Here is an 8,948-nt window from a genome sequence, read left to right on the forward strand (position 1 = left end):
TTTGTAAATATTGTACCAGCCTTACAACCCAAGATTAAATCTCATTTGATTGTAGTGAATGATTTTTTTTTTTAATGTATGGTTGGATTAGGTTTACTAGTGTTTTGTTCAGGTTTTTTTGCATCTATTTTTTTCAGAGATCTTGCCTGTAGTTCTCTTTATTTGTGGTGTCTTTTATCTGCCTTTGCTCTCAGGGCAGTGCTGGACTTAGAATGAATTTGAAAGTTTTCTTTTTCTTTTTAGCTTTTGGAATAGTTTCAGAATAGATATTAACTTTTATTTAAATGTTTGGTGGAATTTGCCTGTAAAGTGATCTTGCCCTGGACTTTCGTTGAAAGATTTTTTTTTTTTTTTTTTTGGATTACTGATTCAGTTTCTTTGCTGGCTATTAGTCTGTTCAAATTTTCTATTCCTGTTTCAGTTTTGGTAATGTGTGTTTCTAGAAACTTTTCCATTTCTTCTAGGTTATCCAATTTATTGATTTTTCATAATATTCTCTTATAATTGTATTTCTGTAGTATTGGTTATTATTTCTTCTCTCTCATCTGTGGTTTCATTTATTTGGGTCTTCCTCTTTTCTTTTTCATAAACCTAATTAGAAGTCTGTCAGTTTTATTAATTTTTTCAAAGATTCAGCTTCTGGTTTCATTGATTTTTTTTTTTTTACCTCTTCTTTTATTTCCTAGTGGACATATTTACTGTTTAGTAGCTTGTTATTTAACCTCCACATTTTTGTGGTCTTTCCAGATTTTTTTTTTCTTGTGGTTGATTTCTAGTTTCATACCTTTGTGGTCAGAAACGATACATGGTATGACTTTGATCTTTTTGAATTTGTTTTGTTGCCTAATATGTGATCCCTTCTGCAGAATGTTCCATGTGCATCTGAAAAGAATGTGTATTCTGTTGTTTTGGGATAGAATGTTCTGAATATATCTGTCAAGTCCATCTGGTTCAGTGTGTCATTCAAAGGCATTGTTTTCTTGCTGATTTTCTGTTTATATGACCTATTCATTGATGTAAGTGGGGTGTTAATGTCCCTCACTATTACTGTATAACTATTGATTAGTTTCTTTATATTTGTTATTGTTTTATGTATTTGGGTGATCCTATGTTTGATGCATAAATATTTATAATTGTTAGATCTTCTTGTTGGAAAGTCTTCTTCATTATTATATCGTGCCCTTCTTTGTCTCTTGTTACAGTTTTTGTTTTGTCTTTAGGTATAAAATGAGTCTCTTCTAGGCAGCATATAGACAGGTCTTATTTTTTAATCCATTTTGACACCTTATGTCTTTTGATTAGAGCATTTAGTTCACCTACATTCAAAATAATAATTGATCGATATGTACTTACTGCCATTGTGTTACTTGTTTTATGGTTGTTTCTAGAGATTTGCCTGATCTCTCTCATGTTTTGCTGATGTTTTTAGTGATATACTTGGATTTCTTTCTGTTCATTCTTTGAATGTTTATTAGCACTTTTTGATATATGGTTACCATTAGGTTTGTACATAAGCTCCTTTGCATGTAGCAGTCTATATTAAGTTAATGGTCGCTTAAGTGTAAACCCATTCCCTACTCTTGTCCTCCCCACATTTTATGTATATGTTGTCATATTTTACAGCCTTCTATTTTGTGAGTTTCTCGATTGATTTCTTATAGAAATATTCATATTTAGTACTTTTGTGTTTCCCATCTTTAAACTATCACTTTTGGTCTTTTATTTTCTACTCACAAGGTCCCCTTTAATATTTCTTGCAGGGCTGGGTTAGTGGTCATGAACTCCTTTAGTTTTTGTTTGTCTATAAAACTATTTCTCCTTCTGTTTTCAATGTTAGCTTTGCTGGCCAGAACATTCTTGGCCACTCAGCACTTTGAATATATTGCTACTCCCTTCTGGCTTGGACAGTCTCTGATGAAAAATCTGCCGATAGCCTTTTGGGTTTTCCCTTATAAGTAACTGTCCTCTTTTGTTGATTTTAAGATTTTTTCCTTATCACTATATTTTGTCAGTTTAATTATAATATGTCTTGGTGTGGGTCTGCTTTTGTTGATTTTGATGGGAGTTCTCTGTGCCTCTTGGATCTGGATATCTGTTTCCTTCCCCAGATTAGGGAAATTTTCAGCTATTATTTATTCAAATAAATTTCCTGCCTCCTTTTTCTTTCTTCTTCCTCTGGGACTCCTAGAACATGATTTTTATTATATTTGAGGGAGTCACTGAGTTCCCTAAGTATTGCATAATTCTTCTTTCTCTCTTTTGTTCAGTTTCATTGCTTTCCATTACTTTGTCTTCCAGGTCATTAATTCATTCCTCTCCTTCTTCCAGCCTGCTGTTCATATCTTCAGTTGTGTTTCTAGGCCTTTTTATTGCACTTTTCATCTCTGATTCTTTTTTAAGTTCTGTTATCTCTGTTGGTAAGGGTCTCACTGGTGTCTTCCATGCTTTTCTCAAATCCAGTGAGTAACCTTCTAATCACTGCTTTAACTTCTCCGTCAGGCATATTACTTACTTACATATTTGTTTCATTTAGATCTCTTACCATTGCCTTATCTTGTTCTTTCACTTTCTGTCTTCTCATTTTGTCTCTGCCAGCTTCTCTGTGTTAGAAAAGTCAGTTATGTCTCTTGCTCCTGAGTGTAATGGTTTTATGAGATCAAGTAGTACTCAGGGCCTGGCACTTCAGGGAGTTTCTTCAACTCTGCTGTCATGTTGTGGCTGCTCTATCCTTCAGTCGCCATCTGCAGAAGCTTTCCTTGCCTGCTGTGGGCAGTATTTGGTCCCTGGCCTGAGTGTGGTGAGTTTTAACTAGGTGTGCTCTAGTGGGCTTGTGAAATGAGACCTGTCACCACCTCCACTGGAACCAAGGCCCTTCAAAATTCTCTGATCAGGAGACAAGGTATGGGCAAGGACAGCACCCAAACTCTTAATTCAAAAGATTATGAAAATATCCACGTCTTAATTCCTTAAAAAACCTTCAAAATTCATAAAATAAAATAACCATCATATTCCTCTGTGCATTATACTTCTTTTTGTCAGATTACTACCTGTGGCAAGCAAATTCTCTGCAAGAAGTTGACACATTTGCAGTTTTATGTCCAGCCAAAATCCTGTCCTTCATTTGACATACCACTATCTTGAATAATCACATGAAATGAGTAAAGGATTTTTTTTATATTCATGTCGAGTGGTTTTTCATGTTTGTATAAAATGTTTTTATTAACCAGATTATAAGCTCAGACAACTTCAAAACTGTGTTTTGTTCTCTCTTCATTCCTAAAGTATAGATATGGGAATTTTTAAAAATCTTTTGCTTAGGCATATGGGTTTCCTGGAAGTGTTGTGAAGGGGTATATCTAAATGGGATAAGTTAGACAGGCATTAGACACTTCGGCATGTCTCCTTCAAAACAGTAGACTAAAAGAATCTGGCTGCTGATCAAGTAAAGCCAATCTTTTTGTGTTCTATGCAGTGGGTGGTACTTAAGAGGTCAGCTAGCCTGTGGGTGCAGGATCAGCTCCCTTTTGGTTCCAAAGCCCATCAGAAATGACCCTCATGAGATCCATTGCTACTTAAAGTAAAGCTCATGCTGTGTGAATTGAGACACAATTAGCATCTTTTTCCTCAGTGAGTGTTGATTGGAGAAGCAAGATATACTTCCTAGTTCCTCTCTCTTCTCCTTTTGACTTGCCCAGACTGGTTGATGCCTAGCCCAGAACATTCTGTAGTAGATGTCCCTTGATCATGTCTTTTCTTTGGAATTCAGATGCATCAAAGTAAAGATTCTGTTATAATGAAATTTGCCTATCAATTTTCCAAATGTGATGGGGAAATAAAAATACCTGAGACCAGTTGGTGATCAAAGAATTGGGAAGGAGGGCACTTCTCAGAACCAAGAGCCCTGAAACAATTTCTCAATCTTATTAACCACCAGTTTGATAAATTATTGCATCAAAATCAAATTCCATCCTGAAGAGCTTGTATAGATGGTTCAATAATTGCAGTAACAAGAACAATGGCTTCTTAATAATCTCCTTCTTTCTTTTTTCTTTTTTAAAGATTTCATGGTGTTTAGGAAGATTCCATTAGGTAAGATAATCATAGTTGCAGATAATCTCTGTATTTCCATTCTATTCTCCTTTTCTTTCCTCTCCTCATTTCTTGTTTTCTTTCTTCTCTTTTTATCACATGTCAGCTATTCCTTTTGGTCTGGAAGAACAATCTTCTTTCTGAGCACTAAGTCTTCTAAGTCCATATATTCCCCTTCCTTTACCTCTTCTGTAAAGCCCTCTTCATTCTTTCTTTTTCTTTACAAAAATACTTGATGGTTAATTAGATCTAGGCTCTAAACAACCAAGTAATCTTATCCCTTTAGGAATTTCATTTCTTTCCCCACATGATAAAAAAGAGCTTTTACTTTCAATACTTGTGATACAGCAAAGGATGGGAGGGGAAAAAAAACATCCAATTCAAGAAATCTGAAGGTTTATATTCTTTTGTACTCAGAGACCAGGTCTTTTACTCACTGAATTTAAACGCATGCTATCTCTTCAAGAGTTTCTTTCTATTTAAAACCTAGAATGCTATTCTGATCTCCCACTAGTAAATGGCATATTATCTTTCCAGACTCTACTCTCTTCATTCCTATTTATGAGGTTTCATTGCCTGAAGAGATTAGTGGTGTTCCCCTTGCTGCTACTCCTATTACAATAAAGATAATCTTTTCTCTTTTTTAGCAGACTGAATGACCCAGCCTTTACACCACATTTCCTCAGCAGTCATAGTGAAGCCATTGCCTTTCTGATGCAGGAAACTTACTTTTTTCACTATAACACCTAGGAGAGAAAACTTGTCAGGGCCATTTTCATGTTTCTCTTACTGTATGATTAGGCAAACTTGGCATTTGTTTTATGTTAACATAACTATTTCACTGTATTCCTTTTGAAATGTAATTTACAAAGTATGCTGCTCTCAATTCCAGGTAAATTCCTTTCCCTCCTCCCTTATCCCCCAATAGGCAGAGATCCACAGACACATATGTTCTGTCCATACTAACCTCAGTGCCATAACCAAAGAGATACCCTTCATGTGGTGACAATAAAAGAAAAGCCCCTTGACGCCTGAGTTTGCAAGGCTAACCTGAAAAGGTGATATTAATGCTATCAAAAGAAAGACACTTCCTTATAGAAGAGTCAGAGTGCAAAATACATCCAAATCAAATTGGACATTCGTGGGCTCCTCACAGGTCATTATTATTGATTGGATTGGCAAACAGAGTAATTTGTAGGCAACTAGCTTTTGACACATTGTAATGAAGGAACCATATGTGAAAGTATGTGAAATTAGCAGGAGCACTGTTACTCCTTCAGCATTTTAGATGAAAAACACATGCAGTTTTGAAACTTTAGATTTGCTATTTCAAAGACCCTAAGAGCATCTGTTAGGTATTGCATGATCTAATCTCTAACACAGTGTACGCTGTCAGCTTTTCAGCATGTCGCACCATTCCTGAGTCAGGAGCCAGAAAATGAGCATGCAGGTCACTTTTCACCTCATTAGCACAGTGCCCCCCCACCCCCCGCCTTCCCGCCCCGGAAAACAAGATGCCAGCTGAAGCCTTGGAGCTTGCTCTATCTTTTCTGAATCACAGAGAAAGGACCCAGCTGTGTATTCCTTCAAACTCTGCAATTCCCTTCTTTCCAAGTAACCCTTTCCTCATTTTCTGACCTTTCATCAGTGTGACCGTTGTAGTATTCATAAATTACCACAAATTGGAAGGAAATGTGGAAGTGTGTAATTTATCCTTATTTTTCCTCATGGTAGATCTTGATTTTAATACAAATCAGTAAATAAGTAATTCAATATAATTTGGTTACACAGTCTTTAATGTACCTGACAAGATCGAAAATCAGGGTCTTTGGGGTACAAGCATAGAGAAGGTAATTGGAAAGTAGGTATCATTTCAGTCTTTGAGCTGCTTCTTGCATAGATAAAATTATCAAATAAAAGTTTACATTCTTTGTGAAATGTGTTTTGTATTTCTTCATCCTTCCTTAAAAAAAAAAAAAAACAAACAATCTTATCATCCCAATGATAGGCCTTGAATCATGGGTGACCACAATGACCAGATCCCTCCTGGTAACACACAATGGACATTCATATATTTTTTTTCTTAAGCATTAGAATCTGGGATTATTTGTTACACAGCATACTGTAGCTGATCCTAAGTAATCAAATAATTAAGATCTACTACAAAGGGGCATTGTACCAAGCACTGTGCTTAATACTTTATCATTACGATCTTGATTAATATTCATAACAATAGTGTGTGGAAGGTAGTATTCTCATTCCCATTTCAAAGTGAGAAAACTGCAACTTGTAGGTACTTAATATTTTCACACCTCTCCTGCATCATTCTAAAATCTTGTTTCTTCTCTTTTCTTCTAGCCACTGCTGCAGCAACAGCAAGTAATTCCAAAAGGATGTCAACGGGCTTCACAAAGATGAAGTCACTGTATGTCTTGGACTAAGCATACTTCTCACTTCTTGCCTCTAGGCTTCCTCTACACCACAGCATGGGACAACCACAGCTCTGCCTTCGTACAGGCACAACCCAGACCCACATTACCAGGATATGGACCAATGAAGTCTGATGGTATTAAATGTCTGTGCAACTATTCCTGACCCATGGGTCCAGGAGACAATAAGAAATGTGCCCTTTCTCCCACTTTTTTATCCTGTTGCAGTCAGTTTTGAAACATATTTCATAAGACTCCACAGAAGGTCCTAAAATTAATGTTCAATTTGTTAAGTCATTTTTGAACAGGCCTTCTTTTCTTCTCTTTTACTCCTATTGTGCTACATGCCTTCCTCCCTCAGACCAGGTAACAGACAAACTGCTGACAAGCAAGCCTTTGTCTCAGACTCTACTTTGTGTAGAACCAAGAATAAGACACTAAGTAGCAAACACAAGAACACAAGGCCACTACCCAAATCTAAGATCAATGAAGGCTAAAGGCAGAAACCATGGCCCCATCCACTACTAGCACTGCCTTAGAATGCATTGTTAAAATTTTCATTTTTTCACATCATGTCAAGTTTAATTTATTAGCTACAAAAAGGAGTATTTTCTCATATAACAATGATTTTTTTCTGTGTTCTATTTAATATGTATCATTGTACTTTCCTCTTAAATGAATACTTTTAATTTTTTTAAGTCTTCCATGTTACAACTATTAAAAAACAATTATTAATCTACATTAAAATCCTTTCATTTCCATTTTAAAGTTATTTATATACTAGTAGATTACATATATGCTTTGCTAAAGGCTCCTATCTCTGGACTTTTACACATATTTTTATTTTTTATAACAGTATCTATAAAGACAAACATATTATAGTACACAGATAACAAGAATGAGATTTGTACCATCCACATATTTTAAAGCATGAGAGGCTCATCTGTAATTTAAAATTTTCTGAGTGTCACTGTAACAGAAGTAAAATAAAATGGTAGTAATTAATTTTATTATGTCTTATTTAATTCAATATATACAACAGATCAAATCGATGCAAAAATGAGATAGTTTCCTTTTTTTTTTCCTTTTTGGTATATGAAATCTGGTGTGGACCTTACACATACAAAATTATAGAATAATAAGAAGTAAATAACTCATGATTTTCTATCTTTTCCCTTTTTCCTGTAAAGGAAAGCATTTTCAACATTCTAATCACAGTTTAATTTTTATTTCAATACATTATCAGTTTCTTGTCAAATCTGAATATATTGGGTTACTTTCAACTATTTACCCTTGGAACATTTGTAAGAGAATGCTTATATTCTTGCAACCGTTCAGAAAAAGATTCACGGCTGTTAATTGAGTTGATATTATGATGGAACTTATCTGCTTAGATAAACATATCACGTGTGATTTTATGTGTCCACAAATATCAATGTTTCTTTGAATGAAGGGCAACCAGGATGGTATAATTGCTATCTGTATGAACTATGGATGATCAACACTCACAAGAAAAGTAGTAACTTTTCTTAAAAGGCAGTAAAGACCTAGACCGTGACATATTGTTTGATAGAACAGTTCAGCAATTTGTTGGCCCCACATTTTTTTTACTATTTTTGATTGCATAGTTGGTGGGTAGGATAAAAATTGGCAAGCTGGGAAAATAGAGCTTTTACGGTTTGTAGGAAAGAGAATTTAATGCCACTGTGAGTAAATGGATAGTTGCTCATATGCAGTTTAGGTACCACAAAAAAAAAAGCAATCATTCTGACATTGGGTGGAAGATAGCTTAAACTGGGAAATTACTCAATAGCATCCATTATTCAATATTCTTTGGCAGTGCATTCTTTTGTCCAAACCAATCATTATTCTTGTAATTATTTCAAGTGCTGTGCAAACTTCCCTTAAAATCCACCCACTGTGAAACATCATGTTGAATGGATAAGACAAGTAGAATGCCCGGAGTTTGGAGAATTCTCCAAGGGTGCACTGGCTCCCTACCAAGAGTTTTAAGCTAAAAGGGTCTGCAGTAGAACTTTCCCTCTGTTAAGATTTCTCTTGGGGTAGTACTTTGAGCACTCTCTTATGCTCCTCACCCTACTTTCACCCCTAGCTCTGACTGCATGACAATATTCACTTTTATCTAGCTCTGAATAGGAAAGCATTAGGTTCCAGTAAATATATACCCTGAGCTGAAATGGTAGAGAATCCAGCACTTATAAAAGAGCAAATCAGGCAAACCTTACTTCCTTCAAGTCAGGTGCCAAGATTCTAAGTATCATCTATGAATAAAAGTAATATAAAAAATGAACAAGTAGGCTTATTTTCTAATTTTTTAAAAATTTATTTATGATAGTCACACAGAAAGAGAGAGAGAGAGGCAGAGACATAGGCAGAGGGAGAAGCAGGCTCCATGCACCGGGAGCCTGA

The 8,948-nt window shown here is 35.4% G+C and overlaps 1 long non-coding RNA gene across 1 annotated transcript in view; it reads left to right on the forward strand.

The window, feature by feature from the left end:
• The window catches only part of LOC129503971 (uncharacterized), a 96,247-nt gene extending 88,959 nt beyond the window's left edge, over positions 1 to 7,288 (forward strand). Inside the window, exon 5 of the long non-coding RNA XR_008663265.1 lies at positions 6,448 to 7,288. This is a non-coding gene — a long non-coding RNA (uncharacterized LOC129503971). The remainder of the gene's footprint in view (positions 1 to 6,447) is intronic.
• Positions 7,289 to 8,948: the final 1,660 nt, after the last annotated feature.

The sequence above is a fragment of the Nyctereutes procyonoides genome, unplaced genomic scaffold (assembly GCF_905146905.1).
Source record: "Nyctereutes procyonoides isolate TBG_1078 unplaced genomic scaffold, NYPRO_anot_genome, whole genome shotgun sequence".
NCBI classification, from domain to species: Eukaryota; Metazoa; Chordata; class Mammalia; order Carnivora; family Canidae; genus Nyctereutes; species Nyctereutes procyonoides.